Source organism: Theropithecus gelada, chromosome 8, assembly GCF_003255815.1.
Source record: "Theropithecus gelada isolate Dixy chromosome 8, Tgel_1.0, whole genome shotgun sequence".
In the NCBI taxonomy this organism is placed as follows: Eukaryota; Metazoa; Chordata; class Mammalia; order Primates; family Cercopithecidae; genus Theropithecus; species Theropithecus gelada.
The window spans coordinates 122,205,181-122,227,319 of NC_037676.1; the positions used below are offsets into that span (position 1 = coordinate 122,205,181).

General features: G+C 42.9%; 1 protein-coding gene across 2 annotated transcripts in view; it reads left to right on the plus strand.

Annotated features, from left to right (window-relative positions):
* The window catches only part of DEPTOR (DEP domain containing MTOR interacting protein), a 185,193-nt gene that overhangs the window by 139,738 nt on the left and 23,316 nt on the right, over positions 1-22,139 (plus strand). The window lies entirely within an intron of this gene.

Sequence of the window (22,139 nt, forward strand, 5' to 3'; positions counted from 1 at the left end):
CTACCTCCCTGGTGTTTGGAGGTTTGGTCTCCAAACTTCCCCTGGTGTTTTACATGTTCCCCCTCAACCAATACTGAGTTTGAAAAATTATGTATTTCCCTTTGCTTAAATCTTTGTGTAAGAACTCCAATGCTTCTATTCTGTGCAAGGTATATTCCTGTGGGGTTTATGTATCTAGTAGCACATACTAGACCATACGACATAGCCAATATTGAGAAAAAGAAAATAAAAGCCATGAAATTTGGAAGAGATCTGGAGATCTAGATCTTGGTCCTGTTAGTTACTAGCTTGTTGACTTTGAATAAGTTTTATAACATCTCAGAGTCTGTTTTCTCCTCTCTGAAATGACAGTCATACTATTTCCCATTGTTTTATGGATTAAATGTGTGGAAACCTTGATAAAGTACAAAGAGCTACACAAACATCAATTCATTATTGAATGAATTATGGAAGATTTTTTAAAATAACTTTTACATATTTACTGAAATGATACATATATGTGCCAGGTATGGTGGCTCATGCCTGTAATCTCAGCATCTTGGGAGGCTGAGGGGGGTGGATAACTTTAGGTCAGGAATTCAAGACTAGCCTGGCCAACATGGTGAAACCCAGTCTCCACTAAAGATACAAAAAATTAGCCAGGCGTAGTGGCTCACTCCTGTAGTCCCAGCTACTCAGGAGGCCGAGGCAGGAGAATTGCTTGAGCCTGGGAGGCAGAGGTTGCAGTGGGCTGAGATCAGACCCATGTACCCCAACCTGGGTGACAGAGCCTGAGACTCTGGCTCAAAAAAAAGAAAAAAAAAGACACATATACAGTCAAGAAAATTTGGAAAATATATGTGAGCAGGAAAAAAAGTAAAATTACTTCTAATCTTCCCTAACTCAGAGATGACTACTGTTAACATTTTTTAAGCAGCTTTGAAGTGTGTAATTGGCATCCTATAAAATGTAGCCATGAACATTTTGATTTATATTCTTCTAGACTTCTTGTGTGTATATATATTATATACATTGTTTTTATTTAAGAGGATGTTGAGGTTTTTTGCTTTGATATACCTTTATATAGCACAGCTTTGTTCTATTGCCTGTGAAATGTTTCATAAGAGGATATTTCTGTCTTGATTATCTGAAACTATAAGAGGATGCAGAAGGCTTAAAAGCTAAAGATCATTCCCCTGTTCATTTATTCGATACTTTCATCCTCTTCCATCAGCCTTTTCTAGAGTAGCAATAAGCATGATTGGGATCTCCGCCTTTCGAATTTCCAGCATGAGCTCTCTGGCATTGGTTTGCATGCTGGAAAAAATAAGTGGGCAACAGAAAATGGCTCAAGGAAGCGAAGAGCACCTTTACTGCCTGCCCAGGTATCAGCACGGGTGTGATTAGGGGCTGCCTCTGCCTTTTGATTTGAACACCTCACTCATGTCGGGGAGGCACAGGCCCTGGGATCCTGTGCTCGGGGGCAGCCATGGAAGCCCTGCTGGCTAAGGCAGTGCATGGCAGAGCCCTTTTACCTTCCCAAGACTGCAGCGGGCACAGCACCAAAGCAACTCAGAGTAGGAATGTTGGCCAGGCTCATAAAAAAGCAAGCATTTGCATCCATGCCGAGGCTGAATTTTTCATTTTCTAATGGAACTCTTGGCCGGGGAAGGATTTTATATTTTATTTCCACAATAAAGTACCTACTATAAATTTATTTTGGCACAGTGCTTCTGTTCTGAGTGTGTACTCACTAGCATGATGCGTTGGCTTAAAGAACATTTCTTTTGAGGAAAGCAATGAATTTATTTACATTGCAACTAAAGACCTTGTTTTGTTTAGCCAAGTGTACAGTGAAATTAATTGATTTTAGTTTATCTTTGTTGATGTACATACATAACCATTCTGGGCAATGTCAACTGATTAACTCTTTAATGTATATACCCTGACTGATGTTTTACCTTATATATTTTTTCAATTTCATAAGTTAATGCTTCATATGGTTTATATGTTTAGTTTCTTCAGAGGTACACAGTGGTTTTCTTATGTTATAGAGCTTTACAGAGTTCTTTAGAGCAGCCTTTCCATCATTGTATTATTACACAGCTCTCTGGTCCAGCAAAACATCTGTTCTGAGGTTCTCTGATCAAAGCAGTTTTGAACTGCCACATACTTTATCCCCCTCTTAGAAATTCACAAAACACATGAGTATATTGAAAATTCTGACAAACCTGGCAAGAGGAAAAAAATGATTATTTAAATTGTTTAACATAACATATTATCATTTAAGAGAAACACACAAAAGGAATCTTTATCAGCGTTATTGTTAAGATATAGCCCTAAAACTCTTCTAAGAAGATGCTTTTGGCCAAACTGCTTTGGAATTAATATAAAGTCGCCACTTAATGACAGGGTTATGTTCTGTGAAATGGGTTTTAAGGCGATTTTGTAATTGTGTGACCATCATGGAGTGTACTTACACAAACCTGGGTGGCACAGCCTACCACATACCTAGATATAGCCTATTGCTCCTAAGCTATAAACACTGTACAGCATGTTACTGCACTGAATACTGTAGGCAGTTGTAACACAATGGTATTTGTGTGTCTAAACATAAAAAAAGGTCCATGACAACTATGATGTCACTGGGCAATGGGAATTTTTTTTAAAGCATTCTCTCTCATTTTTTTTTTTTTTTTTTTTGAGACAGAGTCTGGCTCTGTTGCCCAGGCTGGAGTGCAATGGCACAATCTCGGCTCACTGCAACCTCTGCCTCCCGGGTTCAAGCAATTCTCCTACCTCAGCCTCCCAAGTAGCTGGGACTACAGGTGTGCACCACCACGCCCAGCTAATTTTTGTATTTTTAGTAGAGACAGGGTTTCACCATTTTGGCCAGGATGGTTTCGATCTCTCGACCACTTTGGCCTCCCAAAGTGCTGGGATTACAGGAGTGAGCCACCATGCCCAGCCAAATTTTTCAGCTTTATTATAATCTTAAAAGATGATGGGGGGCCAGGCTCAGTGGCTCATGCCTGTAATCCCAGCACTCTGGGAGGCTGAGGTGGAAAGATCACCTGAGGTCAGGAGGTTGAGACCTACCTGGCCAACATGCTGAAACCTAGTCTCTACTAAAAATACAAAAATTAGTTGAGCATGCTGGTGGGTGCCTGTAGTCCCAGCTACTCAAGAGACTGAGGCAGAAGAATAGCATGAACCCGGGAGGCGGATGTTGTAGTGAGCCAAGATCACACCATTGCACTCCAGCCTGGGCGACAAGAGGGAAGTTCCGTTTCAGAAAAAGAAAATGATGGGACCACCATCATATATGCAGTTCATAGTTGACTGAAACATCATTATGCAGTGCATGACTATACAGAGAATACATTTTTAGTATTACTGTTTGTTGGTTAAATTAAAAGGACAGCAAATACTATGTCCTTCCGTATAGTTTAGCTGTTTATATTCATTAGAAATTATTTTGTACATTATTTTCTTACCTAAAACACTGACTCAGTTTTTTCCTATTTTACCATTTGTCATAGAATAATTTCACTTACAAAGAAGCCATTTGTATAATCTAATCGTAAAGGCTTGTTCCCAGAAACCTGTCATTGCTGATACCTTCAACTCAGAAAACTACAGAGTTTGAGGTGTGTAGTCCTCAAGAGGGTCCTGAGGTGCCCTGTGAGAAGGATCCTCCCAGTTGGGCACTGATTAACCTGCGAGGTCTGGGTGGTGGAAATTGTCCAACATTCTGAGCACATGCCTCCTTTTGGCATCTCTGACTGTCCAGAGCTAACCTAGGATAGTGTAAAGTGCCTCGGTGTCCCTTCCTACACTGAATGTCGGGCTCTTCCTTTAGTCAGAGTTCTCATTTTCTCTAGGTTTTGAATGGGGGCAGAGCCCTGTATCTGGGCCTATGTGGCTGCTCCATCCAGGGAAATTTTTATACTTCTGCTATGACTACTTTTTTTTTTTTTTTGAGATGGAGTTTCACTCTTGTCGCCCAGCCTGGATTGCAGTGGTGCCATCTTGGCTCACTGCAACCTCCACCTCCTGGGTTCAAGTGATTCTCCTGCCTCAGCCTCCCAAGTAGCTGGGATTACAGGCATGCGCCACCATGCCCGGCTAATTTTGTGCATTTTTAGTAGAGATGGGGTTTTACCATGTTGACCAGGCTTGACCCAGCATCTTTGAATTTGAGTTATTCTTATTTTGAAAGTTCTTTTACTTAAAAAAATAAAATCTGTAAACCCTGGGCTTGGAGGACTTTTGTTTGGCACTACAATTCTAGAATGGAGCGTGAAATATGGAAATCATCAAAAGTTTCATCAACCTATGCAATGCATTTACATCGAGAAGTTGTTTCCTGCAGTTTTCCTTTGATGACTTTTCACTCATCCTTGAAGAATTTTATATCCAGGGCTTCTCATTTCCTTTCAATGCAAAGGGGAAAGGAACAAACAAGAGAAGGAACTGTCTCTTCTATGTACCTGACCCTGTGCCGTGCGAGGCTCTCTCTCTACAGGAGCTCATTTAATGTCAGCATCCAAATACTCATGTCCTAGAGGAAGAAATCATTCCAGGAGGAAAAAATTCTGTCTCTTATCTCTTTGCTGCTACTTTGAAAGAGAAGCCAGTTCCTTCCCCAAGCTATTTTTTTTTTCCCTTTTCTTAGACGGAGTCTCACTCTTGTCACCCAAGCTGGAGTGCAGTGGTGTGATCTTGGCTCACTGCAACCTCCACCTCCTGGGTTCAGGCGATTCTTCTGCTTGAGCCTCCCGAGTAGCTGGGACTACAGGCATGTGCCACCACACGTCATTTTGTATTTTTAGTAGAGACAAGGATTCACCATGTTGGCCAGGCTTGTCTCAAACTCCTGACCTCAAGTGATCTGCCCACATTGGCCTCCCAAAGTGCTAAGAATAGCTACAGCTATTCTGTAGGTTACAGTATAATGAATATTGTGTAAACATTGGTTTCATGTTACAACCTTGAATGATATAATCTTTTTTTTTTTTTTAAATCACATCAAATCTAAACCCATTTCTGGACCATACTATCTATGATAACCTTATTTTACATGATCCTCTAGAAGACATCCTCTGCTTTAGTCAGGAAGAATTTTTACATTTCAGGAGTACATCATGATTATGCCTATGTCTGCCTATTAAAGAAAATCTAATTAAGTGACTCAGGCACTCAAAATACTCTAATGGCTCCCCATTACAATAAGAATAAACTCAGATGTTTTCTGTGGTCTACAAAGTCTGTAATCTGGACCCTACTTATCATGTCTTTATCTCCTTCCCTGGCTTTATCTCTGTTCCTCCCAGACACTGGGTTTGCTCCTGCCTAGGGCTGAATAGCTGGTTCCATTGTTGTCCTTCAAGTCTCAGATTAAATGTTAATTTTTCAGAGAAACCTTCCTTGAATACCCTGTGATATTCCTCCTGTCTTTCTCCAATTACTTCTCCTCGTATCACCATGTGGTCTTAGTCATTTTAGGCTGCTATATAGAATTGATGGCTTAAATGACAAACATTTGTCTGGGAAGTCCAAGATGAAGGTGCTGGCAGACTCGGTGTTTGGTGAGGGTCTACTTTCTGGTTTGCAGTTGGTCATCTTCTCGCTATATCCCAACAATGATGATATGGCTCCAATGAGTGGAGGAACACCAGGTTCTTTGTCTTGAATCAAATTGGAAAAAACGACATGGCCACGTGTGGAGTGGTTTTAAGGAGTAGAGAGTCTAATAGGCAAGAAAAATGGGAGGATGCCAAAAATAGATGCTCCCCTGTGCAGAGACAGAGGGAGGGGGGCTCCACAGCCAAAAGAGGAGACCCCAGGTGCCACAAATACCAGCCAGTTTTATAAGAAGGCGGGGGGAGGTGGTGTCTGATTTGCACAGGGCTCAGGGGATTGGTTTGACAAGGCATGTCATTCACGTAGCCCGAAAAAGCTGGCCCTCCCACCCTAGTCTTTTAATATGCAAATGCAGGGCACCATGATGTTCTACACACATTGGGATAGGTGGGGGCAGCCATGTTGCCAGGAATGTGTGTCACAAGGGCAAGAAGGCCAGGGAATCGCCATGTTTGGATGGACCCAGTTTCTAATGGCCGCCATTTGCATATTAAAGATTGCTGGCCTGGCTCTAAGAGCTGCTTTAAAAACGAAAACTTCCCTAGGACCCCTTTTCCTCTCTATCTGCCTAAAATAACTTCTTAATAACTTACAACAGTGATAAAGTACAGACAGAGCAAGAGCAAGTTCTCCAGTCTGCTTATAAAGGCACTAATCCCATTCATTAGGGCTCAACCCTCATGACCTCATTTCCTCCCAAGGCCCCACCTTCTAATACCATCACACTGGGGGTTAGAATTTCAATGTATCAAAAAAAAAGTTTGTTGTTTTTTTTTTTGAGATGGAGGTTCGGTCTTGTTGCCCAGGCTGGAGTGTAATGGCCCGATCTCAGCTAACTACAACCTCCGCCTCCCGAGTTCAAGTGATTCTTCTGCCTCAGCCTCCCAAGTAGCTGGGATTACAGGTGTGCAACACCACGCCCAGCTAATTTTTTTGTATTTTTATTAGAGACAGGGTTTCACCATGTTGGTCAGGCTGGTCTCAAACTCCTGACCTCAAGTGATCCACTTGCCCCAGCCTCCCAAAGTGCTGGGATTACAGGTGTGAGCCACCATGCCTGGCCATGGAATTTTTATTTATTTATTTATTTTTTAAAGAAAGAGTTCCACCTTGTCACACAGTCTGGAGTGTAGTGGCCTGAACATGGCTCAATGCAGCCTCCATCTCCTGGACTCAAGCAATCCTCCTGTCAACCTTCCAAGTAGCTTGGACCACAGGCACATCATGCCACCATGCCTGGCTAATTTTTATACTTTTTGTAGAGATGGAGTTTTGCCATGTTGCCTAGGTTGGTCTCAAACTCCTGAACTCAAGTGATCTGCCCACCTCAGGATACCAAAGTACTGAGATTACAAGCTTAGGCCATCACAACCAACCTCAATGTGTGAATTCTGGGAATACACAAACGTTCAGTCTGTAACACCTGTCTTATTGTCTCCATCATATTTTTTAGAATCTGATTGTATATATGTTACTTGTCCATCTGTTTTCAATGACTGTCTAAATGTAGAGCCCTTGTCTGTCTTAACTACTATATTCTCAATACCTAGCACAATTCTTGGCATTTAGTAAGTGCTGGAAGCAAATTTACTAAATGATTCAATGAACTGATACTTCCAAAGAAAGGCTAAGGGAATATACTTAGTGACCACCAGCATTGTGTCCCCATGAACTCTTACTGTTCCAACAACTGCTGAAGGTGGGTTGGTAGTGTTCTCCTTACTTTACAAATGAGGAAACCGAGACCCAGTTTATCCTTTTCCCTAGGTCACCCAGCTTGTAAATGTCAGAGTTAGATTCAAATCTGATATATCTCCCCCAACACCCACATGCTTCCTATTGTATTATTTCAAAAAATGCAAACCCATGAGGTGGAGGCCAATAGATGACATATTCTATTAAACCCTGAAATCCCTGGCAAACTGCTCATAGATGCATGACCTTTTGTGTCTTCCGCAGAGAGAATTTGTATTCTTATTGGAGTGGTCACGTGTTCACCTGGGTTGACTTGAAGAAGATCAAATAAATAATTTTCATTCTTGGCATCAGCTCCTCACTTAGGTCGGGACTAGATCTACCAGGGTCATCCAAGTGACAAATCCCAAATCCTCATTTTTGATAGTTTAATCAAACACTTGTCAGAGCAAACCATTCAGCCTTCAAGCTCTGAAGGAATTTGAGCCCTACTTAACAAATCAGGAACAAAAGATATCCTTGCTCTTTTCTGGAAAGTTTGTTTTTTCTTCTGGGAATAATTAAATCCTGTGAGAAACAGTGTTCAAGTTTTCATGCTACCCTGTGCCAAGTCTCAGAGGGATTTCAAGCCTCCTGGCTTCTTTTCTTGTTTCCTGCCGTGATGAATTGATGGATGTGGACTTAACGGGGCCTTTTTTTCTCTGTTTATCTGTTTCTTTGCATATTTACATAGAAACAGAACCGTCTGAGTCAGAATAAAGAATTAGTGGCCATAATGTCCTTTTTTTTCCTTTTTCAAAATTTCTTATTTTTCGTAGCAAGGAAAAAAATGTCAAAATCCTGCTTTTTGGTCTTTCCCTCTGATGGCAACATAACTGTCTATTTCATGGAATTTTCCTCCTGAACCAAGAGAGGCCAGGTTCCGAAATTAATTTGGCCAAGATAATTTGGGCACTGAATAAACAAATTGTGGAGTAACTATCCACACAAATGAGAAAATCCCTTCTGTGATTTTTTTTTTTTTTCACCTAGGACATAGATCCTGAGGTGATGTTTTAAAAATATGTAGTTATAGACAGGAGTGGTGGCTCATGCCTGGAATCCCAGCACTTTGGGAGGCCGAGGCAAGTGGATCACCTGAGGTCAGGAGTTCGAGACCAGCCTGGCCAACATGGCGAAACCCCATCTCTACTAAAAAATACAAAAATTAGCCAGGTGTGGTAACATGTGCCCACAATCCCAGCTACTAGGGAGGCTGAGGCAGGAAAATCACTTGAACCCAGGAGGCGGAGGTGGCTGTGAGCCGAGATGGCGCCACTGTGCTCCAGCTTGTGCCACAGAGCACGACTGACTCAAAAGAAAAAAAAAAAGTAGTTCCTTTCCAGAGGAGTTCAGGAGAGTCATATGGGATAAACGGTGTTGTTTTATATGCAGTGCTATGTCTCACTTTTGCAGAGTTGTAGCTTCTCAGTTAACAGAAAATGATAGGATCAATGAGCCACCGCTCACCACTGGGCATGACTGGGAGGGGAAAGATGACCACTTTGCTATGAAGTGGTGGCCTGAGAGGGTGTCTTCTCAGGGTCTCAGCACAGAGCCCTTTTCCGCTCTGTGTCCTTCCTTTGCAGGGATTCTTCTTCTTTGCAGGCTCTGGTGCCCTCAGTAATACAGTGGTAACAGTGCACAGTTCCTTGTTGGTCACTATTCACTGACCACTACCATGTGCTAGGCATTATATTAGACCTTCATGGGATTTATAGCCTAGAGAGGAAGAAAGGCATTTTTTAAGTGCACAGCTTTGGGCCAGCTGTGGTGGCTCATGCCTGTAATTTCAGCACTTTGGGAGACCGAGGTGGATGGACCACTTGAGCTCAGGAGTTTGGCACCAGTCTGGCCAACATGGTGAACCCCCATCTCTACTGAAAATAGAAAAATTAGCCTGGCGTGGTGGCCCATGCCTGTAGTCCCAGCTACTCACAAGGCTGAGGCAGGAGAATCGCTTGAACCCAGGATGAGGAAGTTGCAGTGAGCTGAGATCATGCCAGTGCACTCCAGCCTGGGCAACAGAGTGAGACTCTTAAATAAAATAAAATAAAATAATGCATACCTTTTAAGTGTATAGATTGGTAAGTTTGTCAGATGTGCACACTGGTGTCACTCTCCATCAGAACACAGAACACATCTGTCCCTCCAGAGATCCCCTTGTGCCTCTTTCAAGTCAGCCTCTTTCACCAGAGGCAACCACTGATGTGATCCTGTCACGAGAAATTAGTTTAGGCTCTTAGAGTCAGACAGAATCCTGGCTCCACTCCTCATGCCCGTGTAACTTTTGGCAAATTGTCTCGTTTCTCTGGGCTTCCTTCTCATCTATTAACTAGGGATATGTGTGGTGTCTTCCTCATAGGGTCGCTGAGGGATTAAAGGAAATAATGCATGCAGGGCCCCTCATGCCGGTCAGCCATGTCGTCCTTCCCTCCTTCGCCACAGTCTGAATACCTGGGCACATCTCAGAGGCACAACCAGCTTGTGAAATAAATCTGAATAATTCTTCAGTCTTGGAAATACGTCTTGAGTTCTCTGAGGTTCAGCTTTCCCAGATCGAGTTGCCCTCTGCCCTGTCACCCTAGAATCCTGCCTACTCCTTTCATGTCCCCCAAGTTCCTGTTCCTAACTTCATCTAAGTCACTGCCACACTGCTCGTTACTGAGGACCAAGGTCCTTTCTGACTGATTTCATCGGATTTCACCTTCATCCTGGTATCCCCCATCACCAGCACTGCATGTTCCCCCACTTTCCAAAATCTCCAGAAGCATCTGTGACTTCTCCTGCCAGTTCTTCTCATTTTCTTTACTTGTTTGTTTTTTCTTGCTTGTTTGTTTGTTTTGAGACAGAGTCTCACTCCGTCACTCAGGCTGGAGTGCGGTGGCATGATCTCGGCTCACTGCAACCTCTGCCTGCCGGGTTCAAGTGATCCTCCTTCCTCAGCCTCTCAAATATAGCTGGAACTACAGGCATATGCCAACATATGCCCAGCTAATTTTTGCATTTTTAGTAGAGACGGGTTTTCACCATGTTGGCCAGGCTGATCTCAAACTCCTGAGCTCAAGTGATCCACCTCCGTCAGTCTCCCAAAGTGCTGGGATTACAAGTGAGAGATGCCACACCCAGCTTGTTTTGTTTTTTGAGACAGGGTCGCATTTTGTCACCCAGACTGGAGTGCAGTGGTGCGAACATGGTTCACTGCAGCCTCCACCTCCTGGGCTCAAGCGATCCTCCCACCTCAGCCTCCTAAGTAGCTGGACTACAGGCATGAGCCATCACACCTGATCTCCTTCTCATTCTTTTCATCTGACACATCACATTCCCTTTGCCTTATAGCCCATGTTTGTGTTCATTAGGGCTTGAGTTTCTAGTTTGTGACTGGCAGGAGGGCCACTGCCGAAGAGCCCTGCCTTAAGTGTCAGACGTGGGGGGTTTGAGTCTTAGCTTCACCACTTTTATAGGACCAAAAATAATTACTTAAACTAATAATTTTTATATTATTAGTTATTTTAACTAATTTTAAATAATAATTAAAATAATTACTTAATATAAGCCTCAAATTCTTCACCTTTAAAATGATGCTGGCCAGACACGGTGGCTCAATCCTGTAATCCCAGCACTTTGGGAGGCCAAGGCAGGTGGATTACTGGAGGTCAAGAGTTTGAGACCAGCTTGGCCAATGTGGCGAAACCCTGTCTCTACTAAAAATACAAAAAATAGTTGGGCATGATGGCATGTGCTTTTAATCCTAACTACTCAGGAGGCTGAGGCAGGAGAATCACTTGAACCCAGGAGGCAGAGGTTGCAGTGAACTGAGATCACACTACTGCACTCCAGCCTGGGTGACACAGCGAGTCATAAAATAAAATAAAATAAAATAAGGCTGGTAATAGTCATGATTAAACGGAATATGTGGGCTGGGCGCAGTGGCTCATGCCTATAATCCCAGCACTTTGGGAGGCCAAGGTGGGCAGATCACCTGAGACCAGCCTGGCCAACATGGCAAAACCCCATCTCTACTAAAAATGCAAAAAATTAGCTGGGCGTGGTGGCAGGCACCTGTAATCACAGCTACTTGGGAGGCTGAGGCACGAGAATTGCTTGAACCCAGGAGGCGGAGGTTGCAGTGAGCTGCGATTGCACCACTGCACTCCAGCCTGGGCGACAAGAGCGAAACTCCGTCTCAAAAATAAATAAATAAAAAATAAATGGAAAATGTGTCCTAACTCAGCAGCTGCTTCATAATCAACAATAAATATTTCTGAGTGTCTTTTATTATATTGCTTATTATCAGCAATAAATATTTCTGGGTGTCTTTCATTATATTGCTTATTTAAATAATTGTGTTACTCAGAGTCTTCTGACTGATTGTTGCTTAAATACATTTATATTTGCAAATGAAACACGAAGTAACAAAACAGTAGCTAAAAGGGGATAACAGAGGGAGAGGGTCTATGTAATCACATGTTTCTGCCATATTGCAGTATACTATTCCAATTCTTTCTAGTCTTAGAAAAGCTAAGTCTAGGTTTCTCATTTTTAAGTAGCGATAATAATTGCTTCATAGCATGATCATGGGGATAAATAAAGATGTGTGTATGAGGTATCAAGCCCATGCCCATCATGTGATGGACATTCAATGAACACTGTCTACTATGTTTCATCAAATACAAGATGCATGGATTGTAGCTGGGTGTGGTGGCTCAAACTTTTAATTGCAACTTCTACGGAAGCTGAGGTGGGAGGATCACCTGAAGCCAGGAGTTTGACGACCAACCTGGGCAACATAGCAAGACCTCACCTCTACAGAAAAAGTTAGCCAGGCTCAGTGGCACATAGTCAGCCACTACTGGCATGTAGTAGTCCCAGCTACCTGGGAGGCTGAAGTGGGAGGATCACTTGAGCAGAGTAGTTCAAGGTTACAGTGAACTGTGATCCTGCCTCTGCAGGGTGATCCTGCCTGGGTGACAGAGCGAGCCCATCTACAATAAAATAAAATAAAATAAAAAGATGCATGGATTGTAAGATATGCTTTGATTTCAGAGTTGCTAAAATGTGCATCTAAAAATCAGCAAATGCTGGTATTACAAGTTCAAGCCCCATTGACTACTACATTCCTATCAGTGGGTTCATTTTTGCTAATTGCTAAGTTTGTTTAACATTTTGTTGACACTAAACATTTTTATTCACAACAGTAGGAAAAGTTCTCTTTTCCAAAGCCGATAAATGGAAAGTTTTTTAAACATCTTGGTACAATCCTGTGCTTCTCCTGAATTGATCTGCTATGGGTTTTTAACTCTGCCTTTTAACTCTGTGTTGGATCCTTAAAGACAGTAACAAGGGCCAGTTCTGAGAAAGGGGCAGTCTTGAGGCTCCTAAAGCCTCAGAAGCTTAGGCAGCTACTCTATATTTCCAGGTCATACCCAAATAACTAGTGTGAGGCCAGATCTGTCACCCCTTTGGAGGACTCTTCAAAGCTAGATAAGTCCTAAAATTATCCTCACTTTTTGTTTTTTAATTTGTTTAATCTATTTTATTTTATTTTATTTTATTTTCTAGAGATGGGAGTCTCCCTATGTTGCCCAGGCTGGTCTTGAACTCCTGGGCTCAAGCAATCCTCCTGCCTTGGCCTCTCAAAGTGCTGGGATTCCAGGCGTGAGCCACTGCAATCAGCTGAAACTGCCCCCACTTGTAAAGTCAGGGACTACCCTCGACTGACCTGTACCTGGAAGAGATTCAAAGCTGATCCAGCCCAAGCTAGGCATCTTTTTTCAAAGATGTACTCTTGAATTCATCCATGACAGTATCGGTCAGTTAGGAATGCCATAATAAACCACAGACTGGATGGCTTAAACAACAGATTAATTTGCTCACAGGTCTGGAGAATGGAAGTCTGAAGTCAGGAGCCAGCATGGTGAGGTGAGGGCCTTTCTCCTGACTCATAGAGGGCGGCTTTCTCACTGTGCGCCCACAAGGAAGATAGAGACAGGGAACTCTTTGGAGTCTCTTCTCATTAGGCCACTAATCCTATAGGGACCCACCTTTATAACCTCATTAACTTTAATTACTTTTTCTTTCTTTTCTTTTTGTTTGTTGGAGACAGAGTCTCACTCTGTGGCCCAGGCTGGAGTGCAGTGGCACAATCTTGGCTCACTGCAAGCTCTGCTTCCCGGGTTCAAGTGATTCTCCTGCCTCCACCTCCCAAGTAGCTGGGATTACAGGCACGCACTACCACGCCCTGCTAATGTTTGTATTTTTAGTAGATATGGGGGCCACCACACCCAGGCTAATTATTTTCTTATTCCACATACAGTCACATTGGGCATCAAGACTTCAACATCAGAGTTTAGGGTGGGAGGGAACAATTCAGTCCATAGCAGTGACCAACCCAAGTATCTTGGGAAGTAAAGATAAACATGATAGTGCCTTTACTATATCTGCTGCAATGTTACCTGGATAAGATTCTATGTATCAGTTACAATTAGCTTCATTTGTGAGTGTCATAAATGCTCCAAAACAATGACTAAGATTAGTATTTTAGTATTTTGGGTGTTTTTGTTTCTTTGTTTTGTTTTCATGTCAAAGCCAGAGGGAGGCCAGTTCAGGGCTAAGCTGTGTCTCCAAGGTTTCAGTCACCTATTTTGTTTTTTTTACTTTTCTTGGCTTCCATTCCCAAGGTTACTTCAAGGGCTGAGACAGCTGCTGGAACTGTAGTGATTAGGTCTGCATTCTAGCCACCCAGAAGGAAAGAAGGGAAGCAGAGGGCACTATCCTTTTTTAAAAAACCCATCTCCCTGGTCATGGTTGCTCATGCCTGTAATTCCAGCACTTTGGGAGGCCGAGGCAGGCGGACCACCTGAGGTCAGGAGTTTGAGACTAGCCTGGTCAACATGGCAAAACCCTATATGTACTAAAAACACAAAAACTTAGCCAGGCGTGGTGACATGTACCTGTAGTCCCAGCTACCTGGAAGGCTGAGGCAGGAGAATCGCTTGACCCCGGGAGGTGGAGGTTGCAGTGAGCCAAGATTACTCCACAGCACTCCACCCTGGGTAACAGAGCAAGACTGCATCTCAAAAATGAATAAATAAACAAAAATAAAAGACACCTTTGGAAGTGGCACACGTGACTTCTTTTACATCCCATTAGCTTCCGACATAACCACACATGGCTGCACTTAGGTGTGAGGGAATCTGGGAAATGTAGAATTTATTCTGGATGGCTGTTAGGGATTGAGTTGGGTCCCCCTAAAAAGATACGTTGAAGTCCTAACCCCCAGTGCCTCAAAATCTGACTCACTTTGGAAATAGGGGCCTTACAGAGGTAGTCAAGTTTAGATGAGGTCATAAGGGTGGGCCTAATCCAGTATGACTGATGTCCTAAGAAGGTGAAATTGGCCACAGGACAGACATACACAGAAGAAAGATCATGTAAAGACACAAAGGGGAATTGTCCATGTGACTGGAGTGGTGCATCTATAAGCCAAGGAGTGCCAAGGATTGGGGGCAAACTCCAAAAGCTGGAAGACACGAGGAAGGATGCTCCCCTAGAGCCGTCAGAGGGAGCATGGCCCACCCTGCTGAACCTTTGATTTCATACTTGGAGCATCCAGAATGTGAGACACAAAAAATTTCTGTTTTTAAAACCATCCAGTGTTTGGTACTTCGTTACTGTAGTCCTAGGAAACGGACACAGTGGCCATGTGTCCAGAAAAATAATGGGGGTTCTATTAGAAAAGGGGGTGGGGCGTTGGATATAGGGGAGAAACCAATAGTTTCTGTCATTGGCCAGAAAAAACTGTACAAACATCTTTCAGCAAGTATTTATTGAGTACCTACCGCGTATAATACACTGTGACAGGTATTGAGGATCCAATTGTGAGCAAAGCCAGTGAGGTCCCTGCCCTCAGGGAGCTTCAGATCTAGTGACAAGACAGATATTAATGACTTGCAAATGTTTAATTACAAGCTATGTTCATACACACAGATTTTAATTAAATGTAATGTTTAATTACAGACTGTGATATGTGCATTTGGCAGGAACGTTACTGGGTAAAAGACAGATTCTCAAATACATATTTTGGCATATTTGGACATTTCACTCATTTTCAGAATTTCGTGATGAAGACTATAAAGTCAAGTGTTGGGTCTGTCATTTTGCCTTTAGCTTCAGAGTCTCTTAATTCCACCCACCATTTTTTTTCTGCCAGATGAAATCCAATATTGTTGGCATTCTAGTTACAGCTTATGGTTCTCCAAGGAGAGTCTGTGAGAGAGAAAGAAATGATGGAAAGCCAAAATGGGAACACATTTCTTTGGCAGAGGGTCAGATTACTGGAACAGGAATTATGGAGCTTCAGTTGATTGAATGCTTTGTTTTGCACATTCCTGTTCTTCCTCCAGTCTCTTCCAGCTCAGTAAATATCATCGCCATCCACTCAGTTACTGGGGCCAGAAACCTACAAGTCATGCTTGCTTTTCTCTTTGCCCTCCGATTATAAGTACTTCCAAAATGCATCTCAAATGCATCTTTCCTCATTTTCCTAAATCCAAACCACAGTCATCTCTTACCAGTACTACTGTGGCTCTAGCTGCCCTCCTTTCATCTACTTTTACACCCTTATCATCCATTTCCCACCAAGCAAACAAAGCAAATCAGGAAATGATGCCACCCTCCTAGTTGAGATCCTTCAGTAGTTTCCCACTGCATCCTTACCTTGGCCCAAGCAGTCCTACCTGACCTGCCCTCCTCCTTCCTTCCTTCCATTCTTGCTTTTTAGCTCCTGAAACCAGTGGTAGACTTCCCTCTTAGGGCTTTTGATTTTTCTTTTCTTTTTTTTTTTTTTTTTTTTTTGAGACCGAGTTTCACTCTTGTTGCCCAGGCTGGAGTGCAGTGGTATGATCTCAGCTCACTACAACCTCTGCCTCCCCGGTTCAAGTTACTTTCCTGCCTCAGCCACCCAAGTAGCTGGGATTACAGGCGTGCACCACCATGCCCAGCTATTTATTTTGTATTTTTAGTATAGATGGGGTTTTGCCATGTTGGTCAGGCTGGTCTCGAACTCCTGAGCTCAGGTGATCCGCCTGCCTCAGCCTCCCAAAGTGCTAGGATCACAGGCATGAGCCACCGTGCCTGGACTCTCTTAGGACATTTGTACTTTTTGTGTCTTCCTCCTGGAATTCTTGTTTCATGGCTTTTCACTGAGTTTATATGTTTTACACCTTAAACGTCTCCTTCTTTTTAGTTAGAATGGTACTATGGTCTGAATGTTTGTGTTCGCCTCCCACACCCAAATTCTTATATCAAAACCCAATCCCCAGTGTGAGGTATTAGAATGGGGCCTTTGGAAAGTGCTTAGGTTTTGAGAGTGGAGCCCTCGTAAATGAGATTATTGCCCTTATATGGAAACCCCACGGAGCTTCCTGGCCCCTTCCTTTATGTGAGAACACAGCTAGCAGTCACCATCTATGAAACAGAAAGTGGGCCTTCACTAGACTCCAAATGTGCTGGCACCTTGATCTTGGACTTTGCAGCCTTCAGAACTATGAGAAATAAATTTCTGTTGTTTATAAGCCACCCAGTCTATGGTATTTTGCCATAGCAGTCTGATGAGACAGATGGAAAATTTTCATAGCATTTCTGCTCACAGCTCGTTGGTTAGAATTGTGTGGCGTGGTCACTTTAAGGGGGGCAGGGAACTTGACTATTTCAGTTTTCATTTTATAGGGCAAAAGAAACAGAGATGGAAGTGGGGTAAGGTGAATGACACCTAGAGTATCTGTAGGGCCCCTTGTTACTCTCCTCTCTTTCATAATCCTTGTATATTCTTTCCTCACAAAAACAAATACTTATTTTTCATCTTGCTTTTTTTTTTTTTTTTTAAGACATAGGGTCTTGCTCTGTCATCCAGGCTGGAATGCAGTGGCATAATCACAGCTCACTGCAGCCTCAAATTCTTGGGTTCAAGGGATCCTCCTGTCTCAGCCTTCCAAGTCACTGGGACTACAGGTTCATGCTATCATGCCCAACATTTAACCCCTCTAGAATATGTGCTGTACATCTGTAGAAATAGTATCTATTTTTTTTTTTACTATATGTCCAATAAATATTTGTTGCATGACTAAATTAATACTTCTGTGACTAGAGACAATGTATATTCTACTCTAGACACTCTACCTTACTAGAATAAAAAGGCTTGTTGTGATAGCAGATAGCTGGCAGAATTTCATTCAAGTGCCTGTAACACTACATGACATTTAAGAGGTGCTGAAAACTTTAAAGAAAAGATCAGTTGATTGAATCTATTTATTCACGTCTTACTATTTCTAATATATGAATTAAATTCTTAAAAGTTTATCCTCAAACCACTATCATTATAATCTAAGACAAATATAAAATGTACTGCCACTCAGCAATAACAAGATAATTTATATGAAAATCCCTACCATTTTACCTGGTACTAAGTGGGTACTCGCTTTTATGTTCTAAAATAATTTGAGCATGTCAGTGAATGTCCAGACAATGTATTATTTCAGTCAGATACCAAGGCAGACAGCACCGAGCGTGTTTGTATTCCTAAAAAGGTAGTTTTTTCATGGCATCCTCCTCCACCCCTTTTGGTAGATTTCATGGATAACTGGTGAAAATAGTTCTAAGATATATTAGGGCAATATTTATTGAGTGATCTCATGTTCTAGGCACCATGGTAGGTTCATTATCTCTATTTTATCATTTATAACAATCCTGGGATGTAGGTATTAGCTCCATTTTTGCAGATGAAAAAAACAAGGTTCAGAAATTTGCCTATCATGTATGAATTCAGATATGCCTAGACCTTGATCTTCTGCTTTGGAATTGTTATTGTACACCTGTGGAACTGATTATCTTAAGAGAGGGTATTGTCCAAAAATACCTTTCCTATGATAGGAGTTCAGTTGATCTTTAGTTAATCTTGTGGTGACAAGCATATTACATTTGGGTTCACTCTGCATTGACTCTTGCTGTGTAGGTATATCCTCTGAGAACATAATGCTGCTAGATGGTGTTTTGGGGCAGTGAAAAATTCCAGTCAATAACATTTTTAAAACTTAAAGGACTGAGCTCTAGAAACTAGAAAGAATCTGTCCTTGTCCTTGAACTTTCTGTATCCCAAGGATTTCAGCGGCCCAAATCTGTTGACCTTTAGGATGTATATGATATTCAGAATTTTAGCCTGTCTCCTGAATAAGTATCTTCTATTGGCATGAAGTCCACAAGCATGAACTCTAGTGTCTCATGTTACCAAGTGTAGATCCTGAGGATGTGGTTATAGACAGCCTGCAGCAAAGTCTGTACTGAGCCTCATTGGACACCTTGTTCCACTCTGGGCTTTAGGATCTGTTTTTTGCTTATTCTGTGTTTTGTCTGACACTGATTCAAGTTCTTATTCTGACTGAGTTCCATAGTTAGACTTGTCTCCCTTTGCCCTGAGACTTCATTTCCTTCCCCATCCGTCCTCCAGTCCCCATGCATAAATATACTCTTCCACCAGTACCACTGTGGAATGAAAGGTCAGAATCTGCAAAAGGCCTCCAGACTGGGAGGGGACCAAGGATGTCTTGAATCCAGCAGGCCCAATCTGGGCTGATGTGAATTTTTTGGTCTTTTGAGATCACCTGCAAACTAACTTCTAGGAAATGAAGGAAGCCATTGACAATGCTTAATGGGCATGGGGTCAGCTTTTATTCTTGGCTCTTATCTAAGATTTTGCATTGGATTGCTTTGTACATGAAATATTGGGATAAAGATAGTTTTGTCAAAAATGTGTTTGAAATCCATCCATAAATAAATATGTTTTGAGTTCTCAAAGTACTGTTTGTTTCTACTACCAATAATCAGAAACTTAGAACTGGAAAGATTCCTCTGGTTATTAACATTATTTCGGTGTCATATGCTTCCATGGGAATCCAGTAACAGCTATGGAACCTAGTCTTAGGAAAAAGGTGGGCACATGTATGTACCATATTTGCACAATTTTTTTTTTTTTTTTTTTTTTGGAGACAAAGTCTTTCTCTGTTGCCCAGGCTGGAGTGCAGTGGTGCAATCTCAGCTCACTGTAAGCTCCGCCTCCCGGGTTCACGCCATTCTACTGCCTCAGCCTCCCAAGTAGCTGGGACTACAGGCGCCTGCTACTATGTCCGGCTAATTTTTTGTATTTTTAGTAGAGATGGGGTTTCACTACGTTAGCCAGGATGGTCTTGATCTCCTGACCTCATGATCCACCCACCTCAGCCTCCCAAAGTGCTGGGATTACGGGTGTGAGCCACTGTGCCTGGCCTCAACTGTTCTTAATAATAATAATGCCTACCGGGTGTGGTGGCTCACGCCTGTAATCCCAGGACTTTGGGAGGCGAGGTGGGTGGATCACCTGAAGCTGGGAGTTCGAGACCAGCCTGACCAACATGGAGAAACCCCATCTCTATTAAAAATACAAAATTAGTGGGGTGTGGTGGCGCATGCCTGTAATCCCAGCTACTTGGGAGGCTGAGGCAGGAGAGTCACTTGAACCCGGGAGACGGAGGTTGCGGTGAGCCGAGATTGCCTCATTGCACTCCAGCCTCAGCGACAAGAGTGAAACTCCATCTCAAAAATTAATAATAAGAATAATAATGCCTTTCTTTTGTAAAACATTTGTCAAAGGATGTCACATTTCTCATTGTATTTTCCCAACTTTCTGAAATAGAGGTGAGTAAGTACTACTAACTCAGTTTCACATGTAACATGATGAAGACCCAAAGAGGTTGTTCAGGACCAAGTTAAGAGTAAATTCTAGTCTGGACACAGTGATTCACACCTGTAATCCTGGCATTTTGGGAGGCTGAGGCAGGTGGAGCACGTGAGGTCAGGAGTTCAAGACCAGCCTGGCCAGCATGGCAAAACCTCGTCTCTGCTAAAAATACAAAAATTAGCCGGGTGTGGTGGTGCATGCCTGTAATCCCAGCTACTCAGGAGGCTGAGGCAGGAGAATTGCTGGAACCTGGGAGGTGGAGGTTTCATTGAGCCGACATCGCGCCACTACACTCCACCCTGCACAGTGGGAGTGAGACTCCATCTCAAAAAAAAAAGAGTAAATTCTAACCCTCGCATGCCATGAATTCCATTTTCAGGTACTGGGCTGGAATAGAATCCTCTTATTTAAAACCAGCATAAACAAGAACACGGAGATCCTTGAGTGAATGCCCAGACTAGATTTTCTCAACTTTTACCATGTGTTGGAATCACCTGGGAAACTCCTAGAGAATATCCAAAGATGCAGACTCAGTTGGTCTGGGGTAAGGCCCAGACATCAGCACTGTTTGGAAACTCCCAGGCAATTTTAATGTGGAGCTTAGAGGGAGCCTACTGGCCCAGACCTCTTAAAGATGGATGTGATGCTGCATAATCTGGTCATGTTGTTGGATAAAGGGCTGCATTGATTTTCATGCCTCAAATTCAAATGAAAGGTGGTGTTCCACAGTTTGCTTATGAAATACACTGTGAAGGTATTTAGATGATGTACTTCTTTTTTTCTTTTTTCTTTTTTTTTTTTTTTTTGTGGAGGTGGAGTCTTGCTCTGTCACCCAGGCTGGCATGCAGTGGCATGATCTCGGCTCACTGCAACCTCCACCTCCCAGGTTCAAGTGATTCTCTTGCCTCAGCCTCCTGAGTAGCTGGGATTACAGGCACAAGCCACCACAGCCAGATAACATTTTTTGTACTTTTAGTAGAGACAAGGTTTCACCATGTTGGCCAGGCTGGTCTTGAACTCCTGACCTCAAATAAGCCGCCCACCTTGGCCTCCCTAAGTGCTGGGATTACAGGCATGAGCCACTATGCCCAGCCTAAACGATGTACTTTTGACATTCCAGTATTTCCTTGCACAGTATCAGTTGCACACACATTTGGGAATTTCTTAGCTCCACGTGATATAAAAATTTTCATGGGCAAACCAAGCAAAGAAACAGCTCCAAATCTTTTTTTTTTTTTTTTTCCTGAGATGGTGTCTCTCTGTCACCCAAGCTGGAGTGCAATGGCATGATCTTGGCTCACTGCAACCTCCCTCTTCCAGCGAATCAAGCAATTCTCTTGCCTCAGCCTCCCAAGTAGCAGGGATTACAAGCGCCTGCCACCACGCCCAACTCATTTTTTTGTGTTTTTAATAGAGATGGCGTTTCACCATGTTGGCCAGACTGGTTTCGAACTCCTGACCTCAAGTGATCCACCCACCTTGGCCTCCCAAAGTGCTAGGATATAGGCGTGAACCACCATGCCCAGCCCCTCCAAATCTAAAAACAGTTTTTGAAAATCAAATATTGCAGCCAGGCACAGTGGCTCCTGCCTGTAATCCCAACACTTTGGGAGGCCAAGGCAGGAGGATCACCTGAGGTCAGGAATTCGAGACCAGCTTGACCAATATGGTGAAACGCTATCTCTACTAAAAATACACAAACTAGGCAGGCATGATGGCATGTAACTATAATCCCAGCTACTGGGGAGGCTGAAAGAGGAGAATCGCTTGAACCTGGGAGGCGGAGGTTGCAGTGAGCCGAGATCGCGTCATTGCACCCCAGCCTCGGCAACAAGAGCAAAACTCCATCTAAAAAAAAAAAAGAAAAAAATCAATATTGCTCGTGCACTCATCTTGGTTACTTTGAATCATTATACCTGTGCCATGTGACATGCAAGACACCTGGCCTGTCTAACTGCCAGTGTAAAACATAGCTCTTGTTTCATGTACCCTACCTAGTGAGCACACCCAT